Here is a 14,709-nt window from a genome sequence, read left to right as displayed (position 1 = left end):
CCCGTGAAGGTCCCGGGGTAGAATAGGCCTTCAGCAACCCATGCTTGCCATAAAAGGCGACTCTGCTTGTCGTAAGAGGCGACTAACGGGATCGGGTGTTCAGGCTCGCTGACTTGTCATGTCATCGGTTCCCAATTGCGCAGATCGATGTTCATGCTGTTGATCAGTGGGTTGTCTGGTCCAGACTCGATTATTTACAGACCGACGCCATATAGCTGAAATATTGCTGAGTGCGGCGTAAAACTTAACTCAGTCACTCACTAAAATAGTTCTTTAAACATTACAGAAAGCTAAAAATAATCTGTCTTTTGGTACCTCCTGGATGATGGCATGCGCTCAGATAATATGATATAAAACATGTTCAGTATAGGTATATAGTATGCATGACGTAACGTCATAATCACCATTCACATACTTGGATTGTTTGATTTATATTTAGACGAGGCTGTTTTAAAAGGACACGCCCATGTTAATCTTTCAAAAACATTTTGTCCAGACAAGTTGGCACTGTTTACAACGCCACTTTAACAAGCGATTGTAGTTTCAAATTGCATTATGATGCACTTTATCGTGTCGACTCTGTGGGACATCTGCTTATCTAAACACTTCTTTCATATTTTGTTTCCTGAAGTTAGTGGTACATTTATTGCCAATTTTGCGTTTTTTGGGGGGTACAAAGATAAAGTCAAGATAAGTCAAACAAAATGTGGATCCGGAGGCTCGAATATAGCAAGAGCAATTTGCTTGTACTTGACAGATAATACGTAGAAAAATAATACGAAAAAAAAACAGTTGCAATTTATAATTGTCCAGGAAAGGCCGACCACCATGCGAGGACATCCCCCGCATAGGTCACTACAAACTGATTCGTCCTATATCCTGTAGACAGACCGCGGTACTTTAATTAGTCCCAGTTTAAACGTTTCATCTCGGAATGCTTGCACCAAGTCAGCAAGTTCCAGTAGCTCAATTGGTCGGATAACCTTTCTGTGACTGAGCAGCAACAAACAGCTTTACGGTTTTCACATCTCAGAATTCGGAAATCGACTGCACATATTGACAGTACTCAGGGATTGCATAGCTAGACAGCAGGTACGGACTGCACATCTAGACAGTAGTTAGGGATTACACATCTAGACAGCAGTCGGGAATTGTACACCTAGACAGTAGTAAGGGATTGTACATCTAGACAGTGGTCGGGAATTGTACACCTACACAGTGGTCGGGGATTGCACACCTAGACAGTAGTAAGGGATTGTACATCTAGACAGTGGTCGGGAATTGTACACCTAGACAGTAGTCAGGGATTGTACATCTAGACAGCAGTCGGGAATTGTACATCTAGACAGTAGTAAGGGATTGTACATCTAGACAGTGGTCGGGAATTGTACACCTAGACAGTAGTCAGGGATTGTACATCTAGACAGTAGTCAGGGATTGCACACCTAGACAATAGTAAGGGATTGTACACCTAGACAGTGGTCGGGGATTGTGCACCTAGACAGTAGTCGGAAATTGTACACCTAGACAGTGGTCGGGGATTGTACACCTAGACAGTGGTCGGGGATTGCACACCTAGACAGTAGTAAGGGATTGCACACTTAGACAGTAGTAAGGGATTGCACACCTAAACAGTACTAAGGGATTGCACACCTAGACAGTAGTAAGGGATTGCACACGTAGACAGTAGTAAGGTATTGTACACCTAGACAGTAGTAAGGGATTGTACACCTAGACAGTAGTAAGGGATTACACACCTAGACAGTGGTCGGGGATTGCACACCTAGACAGTAGTAAGGGATTGTACATCTAGACAGTGGTCGGGAATTGTACACCTAGACAGTAGTAAGGGATTTGTACACCTAGACAGTAGTAAGGGATTGTACACATAGACAGTGGTCGGGGATTGCACACCTAGACAGCAGTCGGGAATTGTACACCTAGACAGTAGTAAGGGATTGTACACCTAGACAGTGGTCGGGGATTGCACACCTAGACAGCAGTCGGGGATTGTACACCTAGACAGAGGTCGGGAATTGTACACCTAGACAGTAGTCGGGAATTGTACACCTAGACAGTAGTAAGGGATTGTACACCTAGACAGTGGTCGGGGATTGTACACCTAGACAGTGGTCGGGGATTGCACACCTAGACAGTAGTAAGGGATTGTACACCTAGACAGTGGTCGGGGATTGTGCACCTAGACAGTAGTCGGAAATTGTACACCTAGACAGTGGTCGGGGATTGTACACCTAGACAGTGGTCGGGGATTGCACACCTAGACAGTAGTAAGGGATTGCACACTTAGACAGTAGTAAGGGATTGCACACCTAGACAGTACAAAGGGATTGCACACCTAGACAGTAGTAAGGGATTGCACACGTAGACAGTAGTAAGGGATTGCACACGTAGACAGTAGTAAGGGATTGCACACCTAGACAGTAGTAAGGGATTGCACACCTAGACAGTAGTAAGGGATTGCACACCTAGACAGTGGTCGGGGATTGCACACCTAGACAGTAGTAAGGGATTGTACACCTAGACAGTAGTAAGGGATTGTACACCTAGACAGTTGTAAGGGATTACACACCTAGACAGTGGTCGGGGATTGCACACCTAGACAGTAGTAAGGGATTGTACATCTAGACAGTGGTCGGGAATTGTACACCTAGACAGTAGTCAGGGATTGCACACCTAGACAGTAGTAAGGGATTGCACACCTAGACAGTAGTAAGGGATTGTACACCTAGACAGTGGTCGGGGATTGCACACCTAGACAGTAGTAAGGGATTGCACACCTAGACAGTAGTAAGGGCTTGCACACCTAGACAGTAGTAAGGGATTGCACACCTAGACAGTTGTAAGGGATTGTACACCTAGACAGTGGTCGGGGATTGCACACCTAGACAGTAGTCAGGGATTGCACACCTAGACAGTAGTAAGGGATTGCACACCTAGACAGTTGTAAGGGATTGTACATCTAGACAGCAGTCGGGAATTGTACACCTAGACAGTAGCAAGGGATTGCACACCTAGACAGTAGTAAGGGACTGCACACCTAGACAGTAGTAAGGGATTGTACACCTAGACAGTAGTAAGGGATTGCACACCTAGACAATAGTAAGGGATTGCACACCTAGACAGTAGTAGGGGATTGTACACCTAGACAGTGGTCGGGGATTGTACACCTAGACAGTAGTAAGGGATTGTACACCTAGACAGTAGTAAGGGATTGCACACCTGGACAGCAGTAAGGGATTGCACACCTAGACAGTAGTAAGGGATTGTACATGTAGACAGTGGTCGGGAATTGTACACTAGACAGTAGTAAGGGATTGTACACCTAGACAATAGTAAGGGATTGCACACCTAGACAGTAGTAAGGGATTGTACACCTAGACAGTGATCGGGGATTGTACACCTAGACAGTGGTCGGGGATTGCACACCTAGACAGTGGTCGGGAATTGTACACCTAGACAGTAGTAAGGGATTGTACACCTAGACAGTGGTCGGGGATTGCACACCTAGACAGCAGTCGGGAATTGTACACCTAGACAGTAGTATGGGATTGTACACCTAGACAGTGGTCGGGGATTGTACACCTAGACAGCAGTCGGGGATTGTACACCTAGACAGTGGTCGGGAATTGTACACCTAGACAGTAGTCGGGAATTGTACACCTAGACAGTAGTAAGGGATTGTACACCTAGACAGTGGTCGGGGATTGTACACCTAGACAGTGGTCGGGGATTGCACACCTAGACAGTAGTAAGGGATTGTACACCTAGACAGTGGTCGGGGATTGTGCACCTAGACAGTAGTCGGAAATTGTACACCTAGACAGTGGTCGGGGATTGCACACCTAGACAGTAGTAAGGGATTGTACACTTAGACGGTAGTAAGGGATTGCACACTTAGACAGTGGTCGGGGATTGCACACCTAGACAGTAGTAAGGGATTGTACATCTAGACAGTGGTCGGGACTTGTACACCTAGACAGTAGTCAGGGATTGTACATCTAGACAGTGGTCGGGAATTGCACACGTAGACAGTAGTAAGGGATTGTACATCTAGACAGTGGTCGGGGATTGCACACCTGGACAGTAGTAAGGGATTGTACATCTAGACAGTGGTCGGGGATTGCACACCTAGACAGTAGTAAGGGATTGTACACCTAGACAGTAGTAAGGGATTGCACACTTAGACAGTGGTCGGGGATTGCACACCCAGACAGTAGTAAGGGATTGTACATCTAGACAGTGGTCGGGACTTGTACACCTAGACAGTAGTAAGGGATTGCACACCTAGACAGTAGTAAGGGATTGCACACCTAGACAGTAGTAAGGGATTGCACACCTAGACAGTAGTAAGGGACTGTACACCTAGACAGTGGTCGGGGACTGCACACCTAGACAGTAGTAAGGGATTGCACACGTAGACAGTAGTAAGGGATTGTACATCTAGACAGTGGTCGGGAATGGTACACCTAGACAGTAGTCAGGGATTGTACATCTAGACAGTGGTCGGGAATTGCACACCTGGACAGTAGTAAGGGATTGTACATCTAGACAGTGGTCGGGGATTGCACACCTGGACAGTAGTAAGGGATTGTGCATCTAGACAGTGGTCGGGGATTGCACACCTAGACAGTAGTAAGGGATTGTACACCTAGACAGTAGTAAGGGATTGTACATCTAGACAGTAGTAAGGGATTGCACACTTAGACAGTGGTCGGGGATTGCATACCTAGACAGTAGTAAGGGATTGTACATCTAGACAGTGGTCGGGACTTGTACACCTAGACAGTAGTAAGGGATTGCACACCTAGACAGTAGTAAGGGATTACACACCTAGACAGTAGTAAGGGATTGCACACCTAGACAGTAGTAAGGGATTGCACACCTAGACAGTAGTATGGGATTGTACATCTAGACAGGAGTCGGGAATAGTACACCTAGACAGTGGTAAGGGATTGCACACCTAGACAGTAGTAAGGGATTTCACACCTAGACAGTAGTAAGGGATTGCACACCTAAACAGTGGTCGGGGATTGCACACCTAGACAGTAGTAAGGGATTGCACACCTAGACAGTAGTTAGGGATTGCACATCTAGACAGTGGTCGGGAATGGTACACCTAGACAGTAGTCAGGGATTGTACATCTAGACAGTGGTCGGGAATTGCACACCTGGACAGTAGTAAGGGATTGTACATCTAGACAGTGGTCGGGGATTGCACACCTGGACAGTAGTAAGGGATTGTACATCTAGACAGTGGTCGGGGATTGCACACCTGGACAGTAGTCAGGGGTTAGGTAATTAGACAGTAGTCAAGGATTGCACATCTAGGCAGTAGTCAGGGATTATACATCTAGACAGTAGTCAGGGATTGCACATATAGACAGCAGTTGGGGATTGCACACCTAGACAGTAGTTGAAGATGCACATCTAGACAGTAGTCAGGGATTGCACAACTAGGCAGTAGTTGGGGATTGCACATCTAGGCAGTGGTCGGGGATTGCACATCTGGACAGTAGTCAGTGGTTAGGCAATTAGACAGTAGTCGGGGATTGCACATCTAGACAATAGTAAGGGATTGCACATCTAGACAGTTGTCAAGGATTGCACATCTAGGCAGTAGTCAGGGATTATGCAATTAGACAGTAGTTGGGGATTGCACATCTGGACAGTAGTCAGGGATTGTACAACTAGGCAGTGGTCAGGGATTGCACAACTAGATAGTAGTCAGGGATTGCACATCTAGGTAGTATTTGGGGGATTGCACATCTAGGCAGTAGTCAGGGATTGCACAACTAGGTAGTGTTCAAGGATTGCACAACTAGATAGTAGTCAGGGATTGCACATCTAGGCAGTAGTTTGGGATTGCACATCTAGATAGTGGTCGGAGATTGCATATTTAGACAGTGATCAGGGATTGCTAACCGAAACAAAACAATAATGGACACGGGTCAAAGGTGGAGATAATAATGAGTAACGTCAAGCACTGCCTGGCACTCCTTGTTACACGACATGTAAGTTCAGGTGACAGGGAGGTGGGTACACACTGTCTGATGTGCATGTGTGTGGTAAGTCCACAGGAACCTTGCTGCAATGTATGTTGAGCTGAACGATGAAATGGTCCATGATGGGACAGCGTCCGGCTGTCGGCTCCAAGGTTACGTATGTGTCTCATTTACGTTCCGATTCCATCCTCAAGGTGATATCGCTGGAACACTGCTGGAAGCGGCGTCACACCTAACCCTAACCCGATTCCATCCTCAAGGTGATATCGCTGGAACACTGCTGGAAGCGGCGTCACACCAACTCCTCACTCAATTAGCTAGTTCAGACATCTGCTACAAACAGTTTATCTTCTCCAGCATAGGAAGCTGAGTCATCTATTTCAAAAACGAAAACTGGGAATGCCTTTTAAATACTTTCGACTTTCATGTGTAACAAAGTTATTAATGACATCGGCGTATGTATACCTTTAACGTTAGCAATAGCTGTGCATGCTTGGCGACGTATCGATCGATGTGTGTGACTCACGCGTCACGTGAATCTACCTATTCTGACCATTACCGTGACTGTTGCTCCAACAATAGCTATGTCAATACACACTAACACCTGTCCCTCCCCAATAGGACTCGGAACAATATTCACATCGGTAGCCAGGAGACGTATGATTGGATATATTACATATTACCTGAAACTAATCAAAACACTGTGTCACGTGATCCTGATAATTGAATCGATATGTAGCTGATCAGTTATGTTGCAAGGCGATCTGAAGGTCAAGACCATGTGGAGAGCACAGGCCCTCGTGTCTTTGCGAGGATTAAAGATTTTAAAATATATATATATACACTTTGAGTTGACCCCCGTCTTGGAAAGCTTTACAATCATGACAATGTCATCGTGTTATGCTGGGAAGCATTTCGAGTCGGGGGTCATCTCAAAAACAACATTTTCTAAGTCACGCTGCCCAAGTAGACATCCAGCTAACTACCGTTACACACCCCAACCCTCGTCGCCAGAAAGTTAAACCAAGATTACCGACACGATTGTCTGACCACCCCAGTTAAAGAGACGAATGTCGGACCATATATCCCACTTCTTCCCCAGTTACAAGCACTACTGTCTGACCATTGAACCCATCCCAGTTACAGACACTGCTGTCTGACTATAGACCCCATGTCTGTTACAGGCACTACTGTCTGACCATTGAACCCATCCCAGTTACAGGCACTACTGTCTGACCATAGACCCCATCCCAGTTACAGGCACTACTGTCTGACCATTGAACCCATCCCAGTTACAGGCACTACTGTCTGACCATAGATCCCATCCCAGTTACAGGCACTACTGTCTGACCATAGACCCCATCCCAGTTACAGGCACTAATGTTTGACCATAGACTCCCATCCCAGTTACAGGCACTACTGTCTGACCATAGACCCCCATCCCAGTTACAGGCACTACTGTCTGACCATAGACCCCATCCCAGTTACAGGCACTACTGTCTGACCATAGACCCCCATCCCAGTTACAGGCACTACTGTCTGACCATAGACCCCATCCCAGTTACAGGCACTACTGTCTGACCATAGACCCCATCCCAGCTGCAGGCACTACTGTCTGACCATAGACCCCATCCCAGTTACAGGCACTACTGTCTGACCATTGAACCCATCCTAGTTACAGGCACTACTGTCTGACCATTGAACCCATCCTAGTTACAGGCACTACTGTCTGACCATAGAACCCATCCCAGTTACAGGCACTACTGTCTGACCATTGAACCCATCCCAGTTACAGGCACTACTGTCTGACCATAGACCCCATCCCAGTTACAGGCACTACTGTCTGACCATAGACCCCATCCCAGTTACAGGCACTACTGTCTGACCATTGAACCCATCCCACTTACAGGCACTACTGTCTGACTATTGAACCCCATCCCAGTTACAGGCACTACTGTCTGACCATAGACCCCATCCCAGTTACAGGCACTACTGTCTGACCATAGACCCCATCCCAGTTACAGGCACTACTGTCTGACTATTGAACCCATCCCAGCTACAGGCACTAATGTTTGACCATAGACCCCCATCCCAGTTACAGGTACTACTGTCTGACCATAGACCCCCATCCCAGTTACAGGCACTACTGTCTGACCATAGACCCCATCCCAGTTACAGGCACTACTGTCTGACCATTGAACCCATCCCAGTTACAGGCACTACTGTCTGACCATAGAACCCATCCCAGTTACAGGCACTACTGTCTGACCATTGAACCCATCCCAGCTACAGGCACTAATGTTTGACCATAGACCCCATCCCAGTTACAGGCACTACTGTCTGACCATTGAACCCATCCCAGTTACAGGCACTACTGTCTGACCATAGAACCCATCCCAGTTACAGGCACTACTGTCTGACCATTGAACCCATCCCAGCTACAGGCACTAATGTTTGACCATAGACCCCATCCCAGTTACAGGCACTACTGTCTTACCATAGACCCGATCCCAGTTACAGGCACTACTGTCTGACCATAGACCCCATCCCAGTTACAGGCACTACTGTCTGACCATAGACCCCATCCCAGTTACAGGCACTACTGTCTGACCATTGAACCCATCCCAGCTACAGGCACTAATGTTTGACCATAGACCCCCATCCCAGTTACAGGCACTACTGTCTGACCATAGACCCCCATCCCAGTTACAGGCACTACTGTCTGACCATGGACCCCATTCCAGCTACAGGCACTATCATAGTTACAGACACTAGTGTCTGCAGACATAGAGCTGAATATTGCGGAGTGCAGTTTAAGATCCATACTCTATTAAAACCCAAGAATCAAACAAGTAATAGTAACATCATTTCTGCTGGAGTCTTAGGTCAGAACCCTAGTGAGGAAGTGAGTGAGTGGAGTTTTAATGCAGCTCTTTGACTATCCCAGCGAGAGGTACCAGGAATGGGCCACACAGTGTACACACATGGGTAATCCAACCCAAGCCTTCAGTGTTATGCCCAAAAACCATGTGGAAATACACAACTGCTCCCACATAAACTGTTACAGGAATCACCTGTGAAAGATGTGTACTTGGTGATGACTGTTTACAAAACATGGCATGCCTTTGTAGCTCAACTGTCTGCCACAGAATATAGATGACAACAACCATTAAAAACAGCACAGATAATAACCATGAAATGTTTTATTCCATATTAGTATGTAAAGCGTAGTCGGCTGGAGCCTTTACATGGAGGTAGTCTTTATAAAACAATGTAATAATAATAATAATAATAATACGTAAGTAAGAACGAGGTACACGTTGTCTCGGTCGACCATCAACACAAAATGCCTATTGTAATCTTCCTTTTAAGACTATTCTCTGTTGTGGGTATTGACAAGATACTATCTTCCTGGTCACCAGTGTGTTCCATCATGTAGCCATGACAATTCCATATCCAAGATTTAACTCAATTAGTCTTCAATTACAATAAAATGTTGAAACACTTGCAAACTATACAAACCTTTTAGAATAACTGTCATTGTTACCAGTGTAATCTGGCATAACAGTGATAGAGAAATGTAATATTCATCAATTTTGAGTGAAAGTAACTTGGTGCTGCAACATGGAATACTTGTGGAACAAACTCCTGATCAACAAGCAGTCAAATGAAACATGTAGGATGTGGAGCATAAATTATAGCTGTAGTTTGTTTAAACATTGTTAGATGATGGCAGAATGAAGCCACGGAAGTATAGTCTCAAACACAATCACAACCCCCCTTATCACATCCCCACTAGCAGTAGACGTCTTACACCATCACATTAACACTAGCCATAGACCTCAGGCATAGGAGAACTGACAGAACTTGACATATTTTCACTGAGACGAACCTACTGACAGCAAAGCCAGAAGGTTGATTCAGGACTGACTGCTGTGGCGAGTTAACACATCTTTGTTCTATGATAGGTCAGCCAAACATGATTCACATGTTCCACAGTCACCACTGCAGTGAAATCCACAAAATGGGACCAATGAACAGAACTGTGACAAATCTGGTTTTCAAAACCATGAAGTGCTTCATCCAAAGGGAGACAACTCTGCAACTTGAGCCTCAGAGCACATGGCCACCAACGCTTACAGTTGCCCACTGGAGATGTTGTGTACTGGTTTAAGCAATGTTCAAGCCACATCATGGCTCAGGATAAGAACCACTGATTTTACATGGGGTTCCCATACAGAGAACCTTGGCTTGGGTGTTGGAAAGTCACTTTATCTGCTAGGTTATTTCACTGCCAAAACTGCATGTGGAAGTGGAGGTCGTGTTTCTAACAGAGCATCAAAGAAAATCATACTACTTCAGTATACACTAATTCACGCATGAACAAAGTCAAAATAGAATAAGAAAATTTCAGGAAGCATCTTGAGACCCAATAATACTTCATTGAGTTTGATATATGCAAATACAAAGTTCCGAATCCCTGACCCAATGTACACTATGTATATGAATAATAAAATGCTAAAATTGTAATAAAAGTTCAAAATCTACACTGCTCTCACACCTTGGTTGAAAAGAAAACACAGACGTACAGACATACATTCAGACAAATACAATCTGGTTAAACTCAAGGAAATATATATATTTGCCAAAACAAAGCATCAATACAACCACATGAGGTTACTCTTACACAAGCTTGGCCCCGAAAGATGGGTGAATGCAACGTAACATGTATAGTCTATCACGCATCCACAATATCACATGTGTAACAGGAAACAACACAACTAGTGGCTGAAAAACAATTCAAAAGTTTTTCATACATGACTTTTAGCAGATTAAGTGCCCTTTGAATGCTTGCAACAGTTTATTACAGCAAGTAGGATGTATTTACTAACACTGAAACAGATTTTGACTGAATGACTGAAATGCAACGTGATGAAATGTTTGCTAGACACCTTAGGGAATTCAACTACCTATACATGAAAGAGGAATTACAGAATTTGATTGCTTCATTGTTTTCACAGTCAGCCCTATCTACCTTATCTATGTACCTCTCTACTGAAACACGGATCTACAAGACAGCTGGAAATTCTACCTCTTGTAACCTTGGTAACAGTGAATCAAAAGACCTGGTTATACGTTCTACAGTACACATAACAGACAGTAAAATTTGATAAACATTAACAATCATCACTTAATATCCCCGAACTAGAAAATTCTTAACAAATTTCCAATATATACAATTACGTTTCAACAAGTTGTGAGTAGGAACAAAAATGAGTCAAGACACAATCAGGCAGAATGCTATTTCCCTTTTCAATGATGCCCATACCAAACTTTGAACATTACTTTGTAATGATCAAATTCAGAAAACGTTTTGATCATCTTTTTTTAAGGATAGGAAATGCTAGCCAACAATTGTTCACATCTGATCAAAGAGATCTAAAGAGATCAGTTCAAGCAAGTTTGTAATGAAAGGGAGATAACTTGTACCTGTTATCAACAGGATAGACACACAGACAGATGAAGGGGAGACAACACAGCAGAGAATACAGACAAGGAAAACATTGAGGACAGGCTCAAAACTCTTCAGTCTGTTAAACAGAATGCTACAAAAGTACTAAAGAGAACACTACAAAAGTACTAAAACAGATTTACATCAATTCTGGTTTGTAAAACTTAGTCTCCAATATATCTGCTGTTCAAAAATATACATACATCATAGGAGTCACTGACATTCATGTACATCCATATGCCCACCACACGGAACATAAATCTATCTAAACAATAACATGATAAAATCTCATTTACATATTTCTGTACAACTCAACAAGGATTTCCACAATCTCTGGGCTGTTACAACACATTCACCAACAGTGGAGCCCTGTATGTCCACCTCCAATCACAATGGTCTCCACCACCCAGGGCAGCAAGTCTCTGGGAATAGTTCATTAGCACTGTGGCCAGGTGGGAACAGTGTCTCTCCTGACAAAACCACACTATCTGTAACAGTTTCCTCTAAACACATACTAAACCAAATAATTTCAATTAATCTAAGAAACTTGACCTTGCATGATCTAATAATCATCCCGCTTCTAGACAGGAGTATTCAGGAAATCAACCAAAGTTGTCCACTGGAGCAAACAGAGCCCCCCTGTTCCTGTCATCACAACAACATGAGAGCGGGACCCAGGTTTGGGTCACACATGACTCGGTATTCACAGAGACTTGATGCTGCTTCCCTAACTCATCACCAGCTATCACAAAATGTGGAAAAATATCAGACAGTATAAACTCAGTGGCTCCTACCACTGCCGGTCAGCGAACCGTAGCAACATAGACACAAAACACCTCCCTGTGTCAATCTAGATTCACAAAGCATATCTTCTGACCTACCAACAATCTAGTCAAGCTTCTGCCCCAAAACAACAAATGTTCACAAGCAAGATTCTCTGACGTATCCTACTCTTGACTGACTAGAACTCAACACTATGAAGATAATCAGTTATAGTTTGAACACACAAATGCTTTCTCTACAATCAGAGGTTGCAATGATATCTCCAATGTTATTTCATTTGTCTTATTGATTGCTACGCTCTGTATCCATGGCAACATGGCCGACATGACAGGAGCCACCCCAGTGCAACTTTTGAAATGATCTATCACAATGATGGAAGGTAAAACAACTCTAAAACTATATTCTGTAAACAAACATTAATAATGGAATCATGGCCTCTCCATTCACAACTGAACAATACGCCTGCGATAACCACAGTACCTTTACATTCATCTATCATCATTCACCATGGCAACAAAACAACATGCATTTGCCACCCAATTAAAATGAAGATATCACTTTGGACAACAACCTTCAACATGATCAACACAGTGTCTCATTTGTGTCATTGTGCTCGTCATCTACTGTATCTCTCCACAGAACTGTTACCATGGCAAATATCACATATCATCTGTCCTGATGGTGTTGTCAACACCGTAACATCTAGACCATCCTCAGACCATGGCCAAGTTGTAAATGGAAATTTTCCAGCTTCTGCCCTGAACCTTCCCACTGGTAACACACTGTCATGTCTCTGGACACATACTGGTTACAAAAAAACCTGCATTACAACCATAAGTTTGTTTAGTGAGATGACTAATTCATTCCAATAGATGTTCAGGGCATGATACTGATACTGGCACTCAGGGTGGAACTGTATACTGCAGTATTAGTAGAACTGCGGTAAATTGCCTTTAGTTCTGTATACTGTAATGCAAAAATTTCAGTATTTTAAGTTTTTGTACCGAGATATTTCTCCACCTTATTAAACCTTTTGTAAAACGTCTAGAAACTGCATCATTTAGTCAAAATTTATACATTTCTTAGCAAGACAGTCACTATTTTGCTGGAAGTAAATTGTCATATACTGAACTGAAACAGACTGAGCCAAAGTCCTTGTAACGCAATACATACCGTACCATGGTAGGAGCATACAGTTTCACCCCAAGTGAGTTTTCAAACTGTCATTCCAGTCAGTTGGCTCTCATCAAGTAAAAACCAAAACGATCTTCCACACAGTTCTATAACACCTTTCAATTTTGACTGTGGATAAATCTTAGTTCACAATTAGAGGAAAATAATAATCCACCAAATATGCAGGTGAACATGGCTGGCACAGCGATATCCAATAGGCCCGCTATCATACCATCCACATACATTAGTTAGCGACATACATATATCAAAACAAAATTTTACCAGCTATCAATAATATGCTGTTCAGAATTTGAGAGGTGTCCAGATTTAAAAGGTTTCAGTGTGTACATGCAGTGGATCAAACCAGTCAACATGTTGACAAGTAGTCAACTGAGATGCACCACTTCTAAAACAGACAATTCATTCATGTCACTATAACTAATGTGTCAGGACAGTAATCACAACAATAACACGAATGGATCAGGTGCTCTTTACCTTTTGGCAGGCAATATATTTGATGTTAAAGTAAATCTTGTGTAGGATCTAAAAGAGCATCCAGTAAATGTACTTCCTATATGAACAGTCTACTTGAAGAGAATCAACTTGTCGGGAGTAGAACTCAGGACCTAGTTGATTAGAGACCACACCACCCACAGTGCTAGAGCACCATCCGAAACAGATGTCAAACAGTCCAAACAAATTCATTTGTGTAAATAATTTAAAAATATTTCATAAAATAGCAATGAGGTCCAAGTACACAACTGGATTTTCTGGTCTGTAATCATTATCCTCAAACTGGTTCTGTACAAACAACATCTCAACAATGGAGCAGATATACACATTTCAACATGATAGTCTTGCAAGAATTACCTCCCTGTAGCTGCATCTTGCCACCAGGGGGCAGTCTATTACAGCAGTGCTTTGTTCCAGCAATAACAGTGCTTATCATCTGTACAACTCTGATCAACTTCACATGTGCAACACCTTCACTATTTTGAGGGAGAAAGTTCCTACTTTGCCACATTGGTAAATATAGCCAAAGGGAGGTAACTCTCATGTGATACTGATAACAATGATTGATGAGAGAATGTAACAAGGAAACTGGCCAATATATACATCGCGGCGATATATGACATATCATACACATTGCAGCAATATAACAGAATATACATCATTTTGATTTGTTAACATTATTGCTGTAGAAAAACAATAAATTCT

This window comes from Haliotis asinina, chromosome 10 (genome assembly GCF_037392515.1).
Source record: "Haliotis asinina isolate JCU_RB_2024 chromosome 10, JCU_Hal_asi_v2, whole genome shotgun sequence".
Taxonomy (NCBI): domain Eukaryota; kingdom Metazoa; phylum Mollusca; class Gastropoda; order Lepetellida; family Haliotidae; genus Haliotis; species Haliotis asinina.
The sequence above is the reverse complement of the archived record's forward strand: the minus strand, read 5'-3'. Positions refer to the sequence as shown.